The sequence below is a fragment of the Gorilla gorilla genome, chromosome 17, assembly GCF_029281585.2.
Source record: "Gorilla gorilla gorilla isolate KB3781 chromosome 17, NHGRI_mGorGor1-v2.1_pri, whole genome shotgun sequence".
Taxonomy (NCBI): Eukaryota; Metazoa; Chordata; class Mammalia; order Primates; family Hominidae; genus Gorilla; species Gorilla gorilla.
In genome coordinates this window covers 48,451,289-48,469,548 of record NC_073241.2, presented here as the reverse complement: position 1 = coordinate 48,469,548, position 18,260 = coordinate 48,451,289, and the positions used below count along the sequence as shown (strand labels likewise).

At 36.2% G+C, this 18,260-nt stretch overlaps 1 long non-coding RNA gene across 3 annotated transcripts in view; it reads left to right on the top strand.

The window, feature by feature from the left end:
- Positions 1–9,917, top strand: part of LOC129528220 (uncharacterized) — a 357,987-nt gene extending 348,070 nt beyond the window's left edge. For 2 of the 3 annotated variants that reach the window (XR_008673449.2, XR_008673447.2), the window contains exon 6: positions 5,512–9,917. This is a non-coding gene — a long non-coding RNA (uncharacterized lncRNA). The remainder of the gene's footprint in view (positions 1–5,511) is intronic. The other variant, XR_010131311.1, reaches the window with a different exon arrangement.
- The last annotated feature ends 8,343 nt before the right edge of the window (positions 9,918–18,260 follow it).

Below are 18,260 nucleotides of genomic sequence, written 5' to 3'. Positions count from 1 at the left end.
AAACCCACAGCCAACATTATATTGAGTGGGGAAAAGTTGAAAGCATTCCCCCTGAGAACTGGAACAAGACAAGATTGCCTACTTTCACCACTCTTATTCAACATAGTACTGGAAGCCCTAGCCAGAGCAATCAAAAAAGAGAAAGAAATAAAGGGCATCCAGATTGTTAAAGAGAAAGTCAAACTGTCGCTGTTTGTTGATGACATGACTGTATGTCTAGAAAACCCTAAAGATGCCTGCAAAAAGCTCCTAGAACTGGTAAATAAATTCAGCAAAGTTTCAGGATAGAAAATTAACACTCACAAATCAGTAGCTCTGCTATACACCAACAGCGACGAAGTTGAGAATCAAATCAAGAACTCAATTTCTTTTACAATAGCTGCAAAAAATAAAATACTTACAAATATACCTAACCAAGAAAGTAAAAGACCACTACAAAGAAAACTGCAAAACACTGCTGAAATAAATCATAGATGACACAAACAAATGGAAACACATCCCATGCTCATTCCCGGAAGTAGAAAAAACAATCCTAAAATTTATATGGAACCAAAAAAGATCCCACATAGCCAAAGCAAGACTAAGCAAAAAGAACAAATCTAGAGGCATCACATTATCTGACTTCAAACTGTATTAATAAGTCAGAGTTACCAAAACATCCTGGTACTGGTGTAAAAATAGGTACATGGACGAAAGGAACAGAATAGAGAACACAGAAATAAACCCAAATACTTATAACCAAAGATCTTAGACAAAGCAAACAAAAACATAAAGTGGGGAAAGGACATCCTATTCAACAAATAGTGCTGGGATAATTGGCAAGCCACATCATAGAAGAATGAAACTGAATCCTCATCTCTCACCTTATACAAAAATCAACCCAAGATTGATCAAAGACTTAAATCTAAAACCTGAAACTATAAAAATTCTAGAATATAATATTGAAAAAACCCTTCTAGACATTGGCTTAGGTGAAGACTTCATGATAATGAAATAATGCAATAAAATAAAATAATGCAATAAAAACAAAGATAAATACATAGGACTTATTTAAACTAAAAAGCTTCTGCACAGAAAAAGAAATAATCAGCAGAGTAAACAAGCAACCCACACAGCGGGAGAAAATATTTGCAATCTATACTTCCAACAAAGGACTAATATCCAGAATCCACAAGGAACTCAAACAAATCAGCAAGAAAAAAACAAACAATTTCATCAAAAAGTGGGCTAAGGACATGAATAGACAATTCTTAAAAGAAGATATACAAATGGTCAAGAAGCATATGAAAAAAAACTCTCAACATTACTAATGATCAGGGAAATGCAAATCAAAACCACAATGTTATACCACCTCACTCCTGCAAGAATGGCCATAATCAAAAAATAATATTGTTGGCATGTATGTGGTGAAAAGGGAACACTTTTACACTGCTGGTGTGAATGTAAACTGGTACAACCACTGTGGAAAACAGTATGGTGATTCCTTAAAGAACTAAAAGTATAACTACCATTTGATCCAGCAATCCCACTATAGGGTATCTACCCAGAAGAAAAGAAGTCATTATACAAAAAAGATACTTGCACATGCATGTTTAAAGCAGCACAGTTTGAAGTTGCAAAAATATGGAACCAGTCCAAATGCCCATCAATCAGCAAGTGGATAAAGAAAGTTATATATACCACCCTAAGAAAGATACCACCCTAAAAAAGGGTAACACAGTTTCTTATAAACATAAACATGTACTTATCATTACATGTTTAGCCCTCTTGGGAATTTTAATTGTATTTTAAAACAAGTTTTTAAAAATGCACACATAATTCATATTCATGGTAGAAATAGTAAAAATACAAATAAACATAAAGAAAATATCTCCCATAAAAAAAGAAGTAATAGAAATGTTTCTGGAAAATCTCTATTCAGAAGGAGGTAGTAAAATACTAAGGAAAGCACATACAATTTTTAAAATTTTCCTATTCATTTTCGTTTGACCCAAAAGTTATTTATCTTGACCAGACTGTAAATTAACACCTTTATATCAAAATGTGTTGAATGACACACTAAAGTCATACTTAGAAGTAGATTTATAGGATTAATCATCTATGGTAGAGAATTATCAATGACCTCAGCTTCTGCCTTAATATATTAGAAAAAGAAGATAAAAGTTAAACCCACAGAATGCAAAAAAAGAACAGAATAAATATCAGAATGAAAATCAATTACAAAGGCAACAAAAAAAATAGAAAATCAATGAAATCAAAACTTTCTTTAGGAGATCAATAAAATTGATAAGGCAGAAAATATAAATTACCAGCAAGAATAACAGAGGTTACATCACTACAAGTTCTATAGATATTACAAGGATGATAATAAAATATTATGAACAAATTTATGGTGATAAATTAAACAATTTAGATTAAATCAATAAACTCCTAGAAAGGCACAAACTACCAGGAAAAAAATAAGAGAAACAAGTAGTCTGAAGCTTCTATCTATTAAAGAACTTGAAATTGTAGTTTAAAAAAAAAAAAAAAAACCTGTCTACAGAAGAAAACTCCAGGTCCAGATGGCTTTTCTGGTGAATTCTACTGAACATTTAAAGAATAAATACCAATTCTGCAAAGTCTGTTTCTCGAAATTTGAGAGAACGGAATACTTGTCTATTTATGAGGCCAACATTTCTCTGATAGCAAAACAAAGACATTAGAGAAATCAAATGCATACCAATCTACCTTATGAACATAGATGTAAAAATCCTAATCAAAATTTTATCAAATCAAACTCAACAATTTTAAAAAGTTTGACTATATTAAAATCAAGTGTAGTTTATCCAAGGAATACAAGTTTGGTTTATCATTTAGTATCAGTCAATGTAATCCACAATGTTAGAAAACTCAAAAGGAAAATCCATATAAACATCTGATTAGGTATTTAAAATTTTAACAAAATTCAACATCATTTTATGCTTAAAAAAACTCTCAGCAAAGTACAAATACATGAAATATATGTACAAATAAATGAAACTGAGAAAGAACATCAATTTAATGAAGGGCATCTACCTAAATTCTGCTGCTCAATCATACTTAAAGATGAAAGACTTAATCTTTCCCCTATAAGACCAGGAACAATTTACGGACTCCAATTTTCAAACTTTTATTCATTATTACACTAAAAATTCTAGCCAATGTGATAAGGCAAGAAAATAAAATTGGAAGGACTGGAAAGCGAAAGCGGGATATCAAATTGTTTTATTCACTAACAATATAATTAGGTAGAAAATCCACTGGAATAATTTTTAAAGCTACTACAAATAAGCAATTGTAGCCATACCACAGGATATAGGATCAATATCAAAAATCAATAGTATTTTATAAATTAGCAACAAACAATTGGACATTAACATTTTAAAATCTCATTTACAATAGCATAAATATATGAATTAGAGATCTGAAAAAATGACAAAAATGTGCTGTACACTAAAAACTATGAAACATTGCTGAGAGAATTTAAAGAAGACCTAAAGCCTGGAGAAATATACTTTGTTCATGGGTCAGAAAATTCAATATCGTTAACATTCTTAGTAGTTATGACAAAATAAATGTAACAAAATACTTATTTTTAACAAAATATGTATGACTTATCTACTGAATACTACAAACTTCTTATGAGTGCAATTAAAGGCAGCCTAAATAATTAGAGAATCATACTATGTGCATAGGTAGGATGAGTCAACATAGTAAAAATGCAAATTCTCATCAAAACAGTCCATTAGATTAAATGTAATGCCTATCAAATTTTCAGCAGGCTTGTAGGATTTGTCAAGCAATTTCTAAATTTCATGTGAAAATGCAAAGGATCTAAAATAGCCAGAATGATTGAAATAAGGAAAAAATATGTTATAAAGCTAACCCTATCTTATTTGGGGACTTATTATCAAGGTATAATAATAAGAGACTGTTGTAGTAGAGTTGAATTAAACAAGTAGACTAATGCAACAGAATAAGTAGTCCAGAAATACACCCACGTAAATAGAAACAACTGTTTTTTGACTAAGGTACAAAGGCAATTCAGTGGAGAGAATATAAAACCTTTAAAAATTTTTTGAATAAGATCACAAGGTGGGGAGATTGAGACCATCCTGGCTAACACGGTGAAAGCCCGTCTCTACTAAAAAAGTACAAAAAATTAGCCGGGCGTTGTGGTGGGTACCTGTAGTCCCAGCTATTTGGGAGGCTGAGGCAGGAGAATGGCATGAACCTGGGAGGCAGAGCTTGCAGTGAGCTGAGAAACTAATGGTAAGTTAAGCCTACATAGTAAAGTTTGTTATGTAGATGCCTCTGGTGCCATCTCTAGGCTAAGTGTATAAGGATCTAAAGTCTGTCTCCAGTGGTTAAGTATTGTCCTTCCTGGTAGACAGAGAAGGAGGGACACTTTGGAAAATTTAAATCCTGCTTTTAGGTAAGTGGATGAAAGCAGAGAACTTTTCTTGTATCTTCTCAGTTGTCTTCACTCAAAATAATCCTTCTACCAAAGTGGTGTATTTTGAAGAAGCATATTCTGCTACCCTTCAAGATCTTGAGCAAAAGATACCATGTCACAAGGTTTGGCCAAATCGTAAAATTTTAACAATTTACCCTTGAGGAATTTTTTGTCTCAGTAAGCCAAACATGAATTTTCATTTTCTTGAGCAGGCTGTTGGATAGATATCACTTTAAAATAAATGAGATTTTCTTTGAAATGCATGCAAATAGGAAAAAAGAGTTGTGACACTTTGATTTTATTCTTAGTTACAACAATAGCTGACAATAGAGGAGGGGAGTTATCTGCATAGAAATCTAGTTATGTTTTACATATAATGACAAGATGGCTTTGACTATTACTGCAAAGAACAGGCTGGTCTGTGCTTGTTATAAGTACCCACAATGAAGCAAATTTAAAAAAACAAATGAAAGGAAACAATGGAGAATATTTTAGACTGCACCCACTGCTCCTCCATACAAAAATAAGGAATAGTCCAATGAAGGGCATGGGTTTCTATTGCTAGTTTGCTTTATTGTTTTATTTATTTTAGCCTAAATATTTATGTATTCCTTTTTTTTCTTGTTCTTGTTACTTTTCTTGCTCACTTAAAAAATTACCTTCTTTTTCTCAAAACTAAGTCATTAAGAACAAGGAAAGTCTGAGAAACTGTCACAGTCAAGAGAAGCCTAAGGAGATATGATCACTACATGTAATATAGTATCCCGGATGGGATCCTAAAATAGAAAAGGGACATAAGATAAAAACAGGAAATCAGAATAAACTACGGACTTTAATGAATACTAATGCTTCCACCTTGGTTCAGTAATTCTGACAAATGTGCTGTCTTATGAGTGTGAGATATTAATAAGAGCAGAAAATGGTGGTGAGGTATATGGGACTCTATATTGTCTTTCCAATTTTTCTGTAAGTCTAAAAACACTCTATTTTTTTAAATATTCTTTCAAAACTTTTACTTTTTTTTTTTCCTTAAGGCAAGTTCTCACTCTGTTGCCCAGACTGGAGTGCAGTGGTGGAAGCATGTCTCACTGCAACCTCGACTTCCCGGTATCAAGTGATCCTCCTCCTTCAGCCTACAGAGTAGCTGGAACCATAGGCACGCACCACCACATGTGGCTAATTTTAAAATGTTGGTAGAGATAAGGTCTCGCCATATTGCCCAGGCTGGTCTTGAACTCCTGGGTTCAAGGTATCCTTCCACCTCAGCCTCCCAAAATGCTGAGATTGCAGGCATGAACCACCATGCTTGGCCCTAAAAATATTCTAAAATTAGAAGATTTCACTGCCAAATTTTCACTTTAGAATTTGCTTACTCAAATGGAATTACTGCTTTGCTTCAGTTTGTAGATTATTCGCTAAAAGCAGTCTCAGGAAAACAGGACCTTCAACCAGTATGAAAGAAAATGCGCAGACCAACGGCTTTGGGAATGGGCTGGCCAGCTTGATAAGGACAGGCTGAGGCCACCTGCAGAAGGATGCCCCCCACGTTGATAAGACAATGATTAACTGCATGCCTGAGACTGTACAAATTTCACATACAAAAAATGTTTTAAGCATTATTTCCCATAATTTCCCTTAACAACCCCTGATCCAGAGGCACAACTTGGAGAGGTGGTCTTCAAATACTCCTTCACTGCCTCTTCCAGTGGCCAGCTTCTTGAATAAAGCTAACTTTCCTTTCACCAAATCTCATCTCTTGGGTTTTTGGCTTTCAGGTGATGAATGGTCCGGACCTGATTTTGGTTACAATAGCTCCACTGAAACCATCCTTGTGAGGTGACTTCTTGACCACTAAATCCAAGGACCCCCTTTCAGTCCTTGTCCTCTCAGCATATTGGCAGAATTATACCATTCCCTTTTGCCTAAAACACGCCTTCACTTTGAGGTAGGAGGCAGGACTCAAATCCATTGGTGAGGCTCAGACGGCAGACCAAATTGAGGACTAGCAAAACACGGACAGGATGAAAGCAGCTTTCCATAAAACGCACTCACCGGTGTGCCATGTCAGTTTATCATTGCCATGGCAACACCCAGATGTTACCGCTCCTTTCCATGGCAACAACCTGACAACCCAGAAGTTGCCACCCTTTTCCTAGAAATGTCTGCATAATCTGCCCCTTAATTTGCATATAATTAAAAGTGGGTATTAATATAACTGCAGAGGTGCCTTGAAGCTGCCACTCTGGGCATACTGCCTGTGGGGTAGCCCTGACCCACTAGTGTCTCTGCTACTGCCGTACGCTGCCACTTCAATAAAAGTTGCTTTTAGCACCACTGGTTCGCCCATACATTTTTTCCTGGGCAAAGCCAAAAACTCTCCCAGGCTAAGCCCTGATTTTTGGGCTCACCCACCCTGCATCACTTTGCCTTCTACAAAAACAGACTCTTCTGAGTTTCCTTCACCCAAGTAGTAGTGACTTCCTTCTCAGTTATTTTGTTATTCCTTCTTCTTTTATGACCTTCAGCTTCAGAATTAGGACGCCTGAGGGCTAAACCCAAGAGTCTTTTCTTCTCAGTGATATTCTTTCCTGAAGCAGCTCATGTAATTCCATTCTTCCAATAAATCCCTAATTTCTATTCAAGCTTCAGGTCTTGTTAGACCCTTCCAGTACTGGCTGTCCAGTGAGTGCAACCTGGGCAGGCCCAGTGCGCAGAAGAATCCTGTGCATGCTTTGAGACATTGCGTTCAGTGTTTTGAAATTCCAACGAGACTCCCTACATTTTCATTTTGCACTTGGCCCCAGAAAATATGTAGTTGGCCCTGTCTTCACTTGGATATTTTTCCATGTGAATCAAGCTCCAAGGATGTACAAATGATTCTGTGGTCTCCCCAAAGTATGCCCCTTTGTTATTGCATGTCTCAGCAAGTGGAATACTATCAAACCTGTTACCAAGTTTGACACCAATGAGTCCTCCATGACATCAGCCACTTTCTTATCTTCAATATTCAGTTAATCACCAGGTATGATTTATCTGGACCTTCTAAGTACATAGTAAATCTGTCCACTTTTCTACTTCACCACTGTTACGCTCAGACTCTCCTGCTGGAACTGTTAAGATTGCTACTCTTTGGTTGTCTCCTGATAAACAAGCTTGGGTGCTTCTCTAATCCAAATTCAATTTTAATCTCATAGATATAGACATGCATCATTCTATTTTTTTATATCTGCAAAATGACCTACTGTATATTCATTTTGAATCTTTTAAATGCGTTGAATGAATGTGAGTCTTTATGCAATGCAGTATATTTTAAAATAAATGTATAGAGTGTTCACTATGTTCCAGGCATTTGAGAAGTAGTAGAATAATTCTTGTCTAATTTATTGTGTTAACTATACAGCAGAGAACCTAACAGACAAAAATCTATACCCTCATGAAGCTTATATTCTAGTGATTTATGCTTTTCCTTGAATAGTGCCCTTTCAACGTATATTCTGTGATCGCTTATGTGACCCTGAGTAACTCATAACTCCTTCTTCATACCTATTGAGATTGTATTCATTGCTGTGTAAGAGTAAATTCTAAAGCATAAGCCATGAGTAGCTTTCTGTACATAGAATTTGAGACTCGATTTTATACTTACATTTTAGAACATCAGTTATCAAGGAAAAAGACTACTGTTCAAAAACAAATATTCATCTCCAGTTATTTCATTAGTCATTTTGATATGGCTTATTATCTGGCAGGAGAAGACAGCTTTATTCTCTTCAGAGGAAAGTTGGGGGGACTGAAATATGGACATGCCACCAAGTATGCCACCACTTGTGTCAAATACACAGTGAATGCCATTTGTCACCATATTAAAATATTCTCATTAAGAAGTGATAAACTCTTGTTATAAATGTTAACATCTTCCACAGCAAGTAGCTTTGTACTTAGTAGTTTCCTAAAACTGTTTGATAGATAAACCTATTGATGAATGAACAATGTGAAGTGGATCAGGAGTTTCAAAAGTACACTTTTCAGTGCAAAATGGTCTATTGGGAATTAGTAAAATAATTCTTGTCTAAAAGAAACTCAGCTACTTCCATCTTATTTCTTATGTTGCTTGTTAGAGATCTTGTCTTCAGCCTTCTGACTAAATATAAATGCAGAATAAGGAATTTATTCTAACAAGTTCTCAAACACATTTCACTAAAGTTGTGATTCTTATAACAGCATGAAGATCCAAGAAAATGAAAATCAAGCCTGTGGCCTTTCAATATTATTTGCTTCCAGAATGATGGCTATTTATATTTAAAAGATTCTGTACTAGAGATAAATCAACATAGTCATATAAATCAACATATTCAGATAATCTTCCAAAAGGATAACTGAGGTCAAAGTTATGGAGCTTTGTAAACCATTGTGAGAAAAATTATATGGAACTCAAAAATAGGAAAAGATTACTGATTATTCTGTCAGCACCAGGCTTATGCCTTTGATTAACTTTATGATGACAGGTATTTCATAATTCCATTGGAGCACAGGCTAATTTGTAGATTTTTCTGGTAAAGATGCAAATAATGTCAGTATGGTGGAAGAGAGAGGCTCAAAATTATAGTCATTGTAATCATTTTTGTATTCAATTTAGTTATCTTATTTTGACATTCCTTTACTACTCTGCCTATAAATACCTGGCTTCTGAAATGTTTTTTAGGCTGGTTTTACCATCTAACTGGTTCATTAATATTAATGAGTTCAGTACAATCTTTGACATACATGCATATTATATTTGTATGAAAATCACATTTTCTAATTTTTTGAAAAATTATATTTTAATAATAGTTGGACTTTTTTACTCACTACCTTTTCTCTTTATTTTAATAGGTCTACAATTCCTTTAAAGGGGGTGCCAAGTGGGTAGGAGGGCATAATTGAATGAATTTCATACTCCAAGCCTAGTCTTTCGACTAACTTGCCACCAGATTTTTGTCTGTCAGGTTCCCTGCTGTATACGTAACACAATGAATTAGACAAGAATTATCCGACTACTACTCAAATGCCTGGAACATAGTGACTACTCTAAAAATTTATTTTAAAATGTAAAATGTGTGTGTAGCAATAAAGTAATTCAGAACCCCTCACCCATAAATGGTGTTGTTCTAGTTGGTGTGTAAGTATGAATTCTAAATAGTAAGTTTTAAGTAGTCTTCCATAGGTACAATTTGAGACTCACTTCTTACTTAAATTTTAGAATATCCCAGTTGCAGAGAATAAACATAACCTTTCATTGTATTTTTATATATATACTTCAAGTTCTGGCATACATGTGCAGAATGTGCAGGTTTGTTACATAGGTATACATGTGCCATGGTGGTCTGCTGCACCCATCAACCTGTCATCTACATTAGGTATTTCTCCTAATGCTATCCCTCCCTTAGCCCCCAACACCCTGACAGGCCCCAGTGTGTGATGTTCCCCTCCCTGTGTCCATGTGTTCTCATTGTTCAACTCCCATTTATCAGTGAGAACATGCAGTGTTTGGTTTTCTGTTCCTGTGTTAGTTTGCTGAGAATGACGGTTTCCAGCTTCATCCATGTCCCTTCAAAGGACATGAACTCATCCTTTTTTATGGCTGCATAGTATTCCATGGTGTATATGTGCCACATTTTCTTTATCCAGTCTAACATTGATGGGCATTTGGGTTGGTTCCAAGTCTTTGCTATTGTAAATAATGCTGCAATAAACATACGTGTGCATGTGTCTTTAGAGTAGAATGATTTATAATCCTTTGGGTATACACCCAGTAATGGGATTGCTGGGTCAAATGGTATTTCTGGTCCTTTCATTGTATTTTAAAGCTTCACTTCCTCAGCACATACACTGAAACTGAAGCAATTAAAAAGTATATTGCCATGAGCCCTACACAAATGACTTGCATGTGTATGAATCAGTGTCTGTATATATTTTAAAGATGTGGTCTCACTATGTTGCCCAGGCTGGTCTCCAACTCCTGGGCTCAAGTGATCCTCCTACCTTAGCCTCCCAAAGTGCTGGGATTACAGGCATGAGCAGTCACACCTGGCCTAGTCCATATTTTTATGCTACCTTTTCCACGAAGCTTACTACTAAGCACTAATCTCTGATCTTTTTTCTGTCTTGCCCAAATTCCTATTAAGGGGCTTGAGGAGTCACACCTTACAAACAGTAAAATCTCATCAGATAGGTTTTATTTAACCCTATATAATGTGACTTACTTTCCAATCTGACTCTGGCATAACATCACATGACAAAAAAGGAAATCAAGATATTTTACCCAAAATATGTTTCTTTACTGTACTTTCGAAGTGGCCCTGCAAAGCTGTCTTTTGTGGGAGAAAACCGGTATCTGTAAAGAATATCTATTAACATAATTAGATCTTTTTCCTTCCAGGCCCTCCCAATCCTGAAGAGATTAACTGATCTGAAAGACTGGCACCTTTCAAAAGTCTAAATAGGAAACACTTGCCATATATTTTCTCTAAGCCCTCTCTGCCCTCACTACCTCCTTAAGATGTCCTGCCCTTCGAGGCCAAACCAATGTACACCTTACATGTACTGATTTATGTACTTGCCTGTAATTTCTGCCTCCTTAAAATGTATAAAAATCAAGCTGTAGCGCAAACACTTTGGGCCAATGATCTCAGGACCACTCCTCAGGCCATGGTCACTCATATTTGGCTCAGAATAAATCTTTATTTTATTTAATATATTTTTGATATTTGTTTTTTTGATATTTTGATTTTTGATATTGAATATTTGATAAATATTTATTTATCAAATATTTTACAGTTTGGCTCTTTTCATTGACACCCTGATTCCTCCAGCTTGAAGCAGTATCTTCCTCATTTAAAATTACAATTGTACTTTATCTCTTTACATGTTACATGATTTTGTATTTGCAAAGAATGAGTAGCATGTAACTTAAAATTGTAACTGTTTCATTCTTTGCCTATTTCATTGAATACTGTATACATTATGCATTTTTATGTAGTTATCTATATTTAAATATAGAGCGTTATAATATTATAATTTGTCTCACATAACAGATAACAACTTTCCATGCCTACACTCATGCTTTTAAAAGATTTTCTGGGAATTAATTTTAGGAATTTGCTATAACTTATTTAATTGACCATCTACTAATGAGCAGTTAGTTGTTTTTAGCTTCCTGCCACTTTAAACAGTGATGCACCGAATATCTTTATAACTTTGCATATGTTCAAAGTATTCTGTAGGATAATTTCCCAGAAGTAAAATTGTTGAGTCAATTTGAGAAGTTGATAGCTTTCTTTGTTTCTGGTGCATCAATGATAGGGCTTGGCTGCCGCAGCCCTGGATTTATCTTACTTCTTCATTCATTGAACGGAATATGTAAATTCCCTGAGCTCAGCTTCCACATTCTGAGGAGAGGAGATCTGAGCATGGATCAAACGTTTACTCCTATCTATTCAATTATAAATAGGAAGCAGTGAGACTATGCAGTTCTACCGTGGCTGCATTTCTCAGAGAGGGGGAGCTATCTATTTGTCTCTCTATATAAATTCATATAAACTCTAGGAAATATAAACCAATGTCAACAGTGGCTGTCTTTCTGGGACATAATATATATAATTTACTCTTATACTCATTATAAAAAATATTTGTATTTGAATCAAAACAAAACTAAAATAAATTGAATTTTGGGGGTCTCCTTTGTTATACAAGATAAAATCTGAACTCCGTGGATGTCATAAAATGCCGGTCACTATCTGGGTCCAACCTTTGTGGCCAGACTCTGCTCTGTCATCTTTTCCAATAAATTCCAGCCCTCAACCACACAGGAAACCACAGAAACCTCGTGGTTTCCTGAGCTCATCACGGACTTTCATACCTCTGTAACTTTGATTATGTTGTTCTCTTGACCTAAAAACATTTCTCACCATCCTTCACTTGAAAAAAATCAAATCAAATCAACATGAAAATCAAAGCCAAACTAAAATGCTGTCTTCTTTGTGAAGTTATTTTCTGTTTTCAACCTAAAAAATCTAGTACAGCTTAAAGATTAATTGTGTATTTCTTTTCAACTATATAACTTCAAGAGTAAAGGTGCTGTATTCCTTCATATTCTCTAGTATTAAAATAACAAATAATAACAATGATAATAATAACAAATGAATGAGTGAATGAATGTAGAGCATGCCATGCGCTTTTTCACTAAGGATTGGCTACCAACTTAGTTTCCCATAGCGGGGGTTCCCAACCCCTGATACCGGTCAGAGGCCTGTTAAGAATCAGGCTGCACAGCAGAAACTGAGCAGCAGGCAAGCAAGCATTACCACCTGAGCACCACCTCCTACCAGATCAGCGGAGGCATTCGAGTCTCATAGGAGCGTGAAACCTATTGTGAATTCTGCATGCCAGGGATCTGGTTTGTGTGATCCTTACGAGACTCTAACGCCTGATGATCTGAGTTGGAACAGTTTCATCCCAAAACCATTCCCCACTCATCCATGGAAAAATCATCTTCCACGGAACTGGTCCCTGGTGCCAGAAAGTTGGGTACTGCTGTCCTACAGCCGGTTAGTAGATTATGATTTTGCAATGCATACAGTCACAGTCACAAGCTTTCTTCTTCTCCTTTCAGGGTTGCATCCTTGCTTCATTTTTCACAAGTTTCTACCAAACCAGTCTGTTGACTGGTAGCACTCTCATTCCTTTATGAAGATCCTGTTTCTCCAAGGTCTTACACCATTTCTCAATTCTCTCCATCCCAGGAGCTTCCCTTCTCTGTAGTACATCCTTTCCCACACACTATCTGCCCGATTGTGGAATGTGCAGTATTCTGGACATAAAAGATCTTCACATCCTGGTGCTGTGAAGCTATAAGAGCAGACTCAATCAGTAGTTTCCTTCCATCCAATTTCCTGGTAGCGTAAGTCTAAGTTTGTTAAACTTTCTTCTGTGTAAGAGCAATAATTCTCAATGACCAAGAAAGATGGAGAAAGGCTATGGGATGGTCTTCTTCAAGGGAAGACGTCTGAATATTTTCAAACCTATGCATTCCCTGCCAGATTTACCTCTTATTCTGACATGTCTCTACATCTTTATTTACCCCTTTCCCTGGGGAAGAAGTAGTCCCTAACAACTATTAGAAGATTAATATGAGAGAAGGTTCAGACATACACAGTCTTTGGGAAAAGAGTAAGTGATCCTTTAGGATAATGGAAGAAAAAAATGACAAGTGAATCAAAATTGTATATGGGTATTCATTAGGCACAGAAAGATTGAGATCGAACTCTGCAGATTTTTTTATGTAATTGAATTACAGTTAGAGAATATTTAAGGTGAGTTACAAATAATATTAGGGTAAAAGGTGAGGCAATAGTGAGGAATACGGAAAACACTAAGAAGCCCAGCTTTCTCAAGAAAATACCTGCTATTTAGTAGGACCTTCATATTCATTATGTCTTTTTGTCACAACTAGCAAGGTTGATACTATTTTCACTGTACAGAAAAATGAACTGAACATGAGGGAGGGGAAGACTTCAGACCAAGGTCACACAGAAATGGAAAGCAGAGCTGCGATGCAAGCCCAGGTCCGTTTCTGCTTTTTCTTTTTCCCCCTGCGTTTTCCACAGCACCAGTGAATCTCATGCTCAGGTTTACAATGCTCCTAATTTTCAGACATGGTGTTGAGAGCCGGGGTCACAGACATAATACGAAAAGGAAGAGAAGTTGTATATTTAGATTGTGCTGCTAACAATGTTGACTCACATATTTTGGTGTGGATGAGTAGTTAATTAGTCCAAACTGATTTGTGACAGGGGAAATACTGAAGTCATATGACTAATATTTAAGGCAATGAACACAGGCATCTCTGACTATTTCCAGTGCTGACTCAATGCATAACCACTGATGATTTCTTTGGCTTACTACTTGGCTTACCTTAAAGTGTTACAAAGGTGATTGCCAGTGATTCTTCCTATGCACTAGTAACTAAACAGTGACTGAATTTTGCCCTGGGCCAGGGACTGTGTTAAGCACTTTCATGGGTTATCTCATGTGATGCTCATGAAAGATTTAAGAGTTAGGTAATATTATTATCCCTACCATATTTATTGTACAAACGAGGCTCAGTGGCTAAGTAACTTGCCCAAGACTACAGATAAAATGATATTGAAGGCATACTATTGATTCTCAAAGCCATCAGGTTAAATCATGTGCTTAGCATTTCAACCATTAGAATGACGTTATCTCACTTGGAAAAAAAAGTTATTTATAAAACAAATACATTAAAACCACCATTCTATGAGCAAAATTAGAGAATAATGAAGAATAGTTAGGTCAGTGAAAATTATATGCTTAGAAGATTGGTGTTGGTGGAATTTTTAAATTTTACACTGCAAAAGCCATCCTTTAATCTAAGAGTGGTAGAAACTTGTATTTGAGATTTTCATACAAAACCGAATCGTGTATGAAAATAGTGTAACTTATAAACAGTATATAAGTGCTGGTCAGAAAGAGTGCACGGTCTCTTAGTGTGATTGGGTCATTTTTACTGTTCCCATCAGAGACAGTGTGTATCCATGACAACAGGTGCTACAAGTGCATTGCATTGTTATAAACTCTCCAGGCTTACAGATTTTATTCATCCAGGTTAAAAATATATATATTCTTTCTCTTGTTTAGACAAATAAACATTTGCCTTTACATTAATATGAAAAGTGTTCAAAATGTAAAGTTTGTTTTGGGTTTGTTTTATACATAAGAAAAAATACATATTTAAATTTTTAAATTTTTTTTTACTATGTGTTTTTCCTTTGTATTAAAATTTACCTCTTCTTACCACAAATTTTCTTTTGTTTCATTAATTTCAGACATGCATGATTGTGTTTGTCTCTTGAAATATTAATGTAGATTCAATATCTGACATTGGCTTTTTTTTTCTTGGTTTCTTGAGTAGAATCAAAGTACAACCACAAAAATGTAATTTAAGTGCTACTGCCATTTAGCCTTAGGACTCACAGACCTCAAATCAGAATACTTTTTCAATTTTAATAGTTTTGTATTGAAAAATCACATTTCTCAAATAATATTTACTGAAAAATGGCATACATCATGATACCAGTAACGTACTGATTTCTCCTTTAGATGTCATCCATTTATGAGCAAATAGGGCCACGTAAGGACACTGGAGCCCTAGAATGGGCTGGTTTCCTCCCCGACACTTTGTCAGAGGAAAATCTCATCAGTGGTTTTCTTCTAGAAAATCCTATGATGTCAAAGTCCCACTTGCAACACCTCCAGATGTTCTTGTATTGTGCTAACTCCCCAGCTCATTGATCTCTACCTTTATTTTTCTGTCTAAAGGTCTGAGATAGGGAGGAGTGTTGGGGAAGACTGGTGAGAGAGAAAGGCAAAAGCGGGTCTTTCTATCCATGTAATTAATTTTTCTATGCGAGGGCAAAACAGCATTTCAGTTTTTTTTTCTGTAAAGCTATAACTTGTACAGTTCTATAAAGAGTTTGCTTCCCATTTTATATATATTTTAGTTTCTTGTGATAGAAAATGACTTAATATCACTTTGACTATGGCTTTTTAAATAAGGATTTCAGAGGAAGGAATAAAGACAGTGAGGGTGGAAGGCAGGGAGAGAAAAGTAGCCTAATAAAAAGAGAATACAAACTGTGGAGACATAATAAGGCTTTCCTGCACTCATGCTGTGTCAAACTCATCCCAAATCAGGGAAAGAGGAAAGGTTCTACAATTTAGCAGGAACAGGAAGGCCAGGAAAATATAGTAGCCACAGGTCAGTTTCCCTAGTTACCTTGTTGCGACCATAGGTCTATCACCTCAGAAAATGTGGGACTCTGGGTGACTGTTGTACAGCAAGCAATTTCCTCAGCCACTTTAAGGAGGCCAGCAGCGAGGAGAAAATCCCCAACATGACAAAGGCCTTCTGTTCTATCAATTATTTTTTTCTATCAATTTGTAGTGATTCCTTTTCTATTTGACAATGACAGTAGATACGCTGTTTGTAAGTATGGTTGATGGGTAGGAAAATTATGAATTAGAAAATAGTTGTATCAGTTAATGAAATACAGATCAACTAAACATCTTGGACCAAACTGGAGATGGAAATAAAATCCCGTCCGGGGAGGTGAAGGGCACAGCAGGGCATGGGGATGGAAATTCTTCAATACAAAGTAAAAATCCATTGCCAAAACTCAAAGGTGCCCAGTGCAGAGGGGATGGGCAGGGACACTCCTTGGAGAGATGGAAGAGCACCAGAAGACTCATCCTGTGTGAAGGTTTGACAGGTGGGACTGGGAGCCCGAGTTGTAGTTCGGTTTGCGTGTGTATCTCTACCCAGTCTCCAGTGGGCACTGTGAGGACCAGAGCAGCACAGCCACCACACTGCTAACTATAAGCTCATGCCACTCATTTTATGGGATTCTGACCACTTGGCACTTTTCCACAATCTAAGGAGGCCTTAGTAGATTTAAAGAGCTGAACACTTTACTCTGTACCAGAACCTTGTGAGTTAGCCACCACTGTCCACATTTCATGAGAAAAGAAACTAGAGCCGGATGCAGTGGCTCACACCTGCAATCCCACCACTTTGGGAGGCTGAGGCGGGCCGATCACTTGAGGTCAGGAGTTCGAGACTAGCCTTGCCAACATGGTGAAACCCCGTTTCTACTAAAAATACAAAAAAAAAAATTAGCTGGGTGTAGTGGCACATGCCTGTAATCCCAGTCACTCGGGAGACTGAGGCAGGAGAATTGCTTGAACCTGGGAGGCAGAGGTTGCAGTAGGGCTCCAGAGAAGTTCAGCATGACCCCAAGATTGATACATTTCTACAGTACACACTTTGCCTGCACTGCAAAATTCCCAAGCAATTATTTTGGTGTTTATAAAGCTGGAGGCAGAGAGACTTTGATGCTTTCTTTTCTTAAAAAATAACTCCTTTTTAATTAAAAAAAAGCATTCTGTGAACACATTTATTCACTTTTTTTTATTTAAAATACCTCGGTAGTCCTGATTTATTTTAAAAGAAAGAAAGAAAAAAGCTGCCTGTCCTGTAACACACAAATTTCTTCACTGTAGCTGTTCGTATAGCTAAGTAGAAACATACATAACAAAAGTTGAAAATTCATCCCTGACGCAAGATAATGTTAAATGTCCAGTAGAAATAAGATAAAATGTTGCATAAATAAAATCATGCCTGCTAACTTGACATAATAGCCATTTTTTTATATTGAATGACGTGTGCAAACAAATGCATCATAAATGAAATTGCAGCAAATTCTGGGGCATGAGAAGATCTCATCAATAGTTAAGAAGTATTCTAACACTAGGTAACTGTGTCCAGGTTGCTCAAAATGTGGTGACACGATACGATATAAACTGTGAAGAAAACAGATGTTGTTGAAATAAGAAAGAATAGCCAAGAAATGCCAAAGACTTGAACTTTGTACTAAGCTGTTACTTACCTGTTAATTTCAGCAATAGATTGTTAGCTCATGAGAGTCGGGAATGAAATAATTTACTTTTTATTTTGTGCCCCTCTCCCCTCACCTTTACCCCAAGCATAGCGACCTACATGAAAGATACACAATAAATGCTCAGTGAATAATTAATTGATTGATGTGGACTGTTTGAGATTTATCAACCTAAAATGAAAGCCTCTGTCAGACTTCCATTGTCCACATAAATGCCCAGAGATGAAGGATGGTTATCAGGTAGAAAACAAACCATGTAGAACACCCAGGAAGTA